We start from the raw sequence: 1544 nt of genomic DNA, 5'->3' as shown, positions 1-1544 counted from the left end.
GCAAAAACATAATTTCAAAATTACTAAAAAAATCATGAGTCGCTTTTTGTTCCGGGAGTATAGTTGGCGGAAGGCAATTTCAACATTTGCGTTAAATTTTATTGTTGAACTTGGTTGCTTGTTTCGTCTTATTTGAGGTCAATGAAAATTTTTACATATCGTATTTAACATTTTTAACCAAGTTCATGGCGGAAAAACAGCTTCAATGATATTGTATTCTAATCGTGGAGGGAGAAAAAAGTCTTTTCTCCCTCCACGATTCTAATAGACCACGTGGCACGTGTTTACATCGTGTATGTGTATTCGTGTCCAATACCAACCGAAACTTGCAAAATGTACCAACTACAACTACCAAGTACGTATTATGACCATAACCTAACAACGTTCAACGGTTGAATGGGTTGAATCACAGAGGTTGAACGCAATTGACCACGTTGACCAGTTGACTTAGATCTGATCAATACGATTGCAGTCGGTTTCGGTTGCATTTGCACATTTGGTGCAATTTAGAACATAAAATTAGTGTTACAATTGTATGCAAAACAGGTGCTATTACGTTATTAAACTGCATTTGGTAATTGCAGTGTTCTTGATTGTAACGCCATCAGCCAAACGCCCGAAGAACTAAGTGAGTTTTTTCAGCGACGAAAAGTTAATTCTCTTATCTCTGTTTTTTATCTTTCTTCAGTTTTATTTGTAAAAGCCCTTTAATTGACGTACTTGTACAAATATGGAGGAAATTGATCAGTGAGTATATGTTATAATTGAATTGTACATTTTTGCTCATAATGTTGCTATTATTTTTTAAAAGTTACGAGGTTAATCATATATGTATAGGTGGTGTTTATTTTTTTTTAAGCCGCGAGGAAAAGGAGATTTGTCCTTACAACAATTCTCACCATATACGCAGATGCAAATTCTCATTTCATTTGGTCAGGTGTAGACGTAGTTATGGGCCCCAAAAAATGGTTCCCTGTGATTTTAACAGCACACATCTGGTGCCTGAGCCAGAAATTTATGTAAATAAATAAAGTTCTTGTGTGCCCACAACTACATGATCAATTTGTAGCATCATCACAAAGAATGTCCCGATAGAAAGAAAGTTGAGTCCAGAATTGTTCCACAAACCACAAATAAATTTCCAATAAGAAATGTCGCAGTTGTTGATGAAGAAAATTGGGATACTGTAAGTAATTTTTTTTGTAAGGTATGAGTTGGGTTTATGACTTCAGCTAATATACCTAGATGATCTTCAGAAAGAGGGCACTCTAGCGCCCTCAAGTGGTGTAAATATAATTTAATTAAACTTAAACACTGAATTTTGTTGTTTTTTTTGTGAAATATGCCAACATGTTTTAACATAACTTTATTTTAATTGTTTTCAGATGAATTGCCCATCATATGATCCCACCACATATGCTGAAAATCATGAAGTTATACGTGGGCGAGATGTTTTGTCAGAAGCAAAAAGGAAGACTTTTCGCATAAGTGAACGTCAACGACTGGGCGAGTTGAGTAAACAAACAAATCGACCAGAAAGAGAA

General features: G+C 35.1%; 1 long non-coding RNA gene across 1 annotated transcript; it reads left to right on the top strand.

Annotated features, from left to right (window-relative positions):
* The first annotated feature begins 361 nt into the window (after window positions 1-361).
* Window positions 362-876, top strand: LOC138134745 (uncharacterized). The gene is made up of 3 exons (XR_011160805.1): window positions 362-628; window positions 689-747; window positions 838-876. It is a non-coding gene; the product is annotated as an uncharacterized lncRNA (long non-coding RNA).
* Window positions 877-1544: the final 668 nt, after the last annotated feature.

The sequence above is a fragment of the Tenebrio molitor genome, chromosome 7 (assembly GCF_963966145.1).
Source record: "Tenebrio molitor chromosome 7, icTenMoli1.1, whole genome shotgun sequence".
In the NCBI taxonomy this organism is placed as follows: Eukaryota; Metazoa; Arthropoda; class Insecta; order Coleoptera; family Tenebrionidae; genus Tenebrio; species Tenebrio molitor.
The sequence above is the reverse complement of the archived record's forward strand: the minus strand, read 5'-3'. Positions and strand labels throughout refer to the sequence as shown.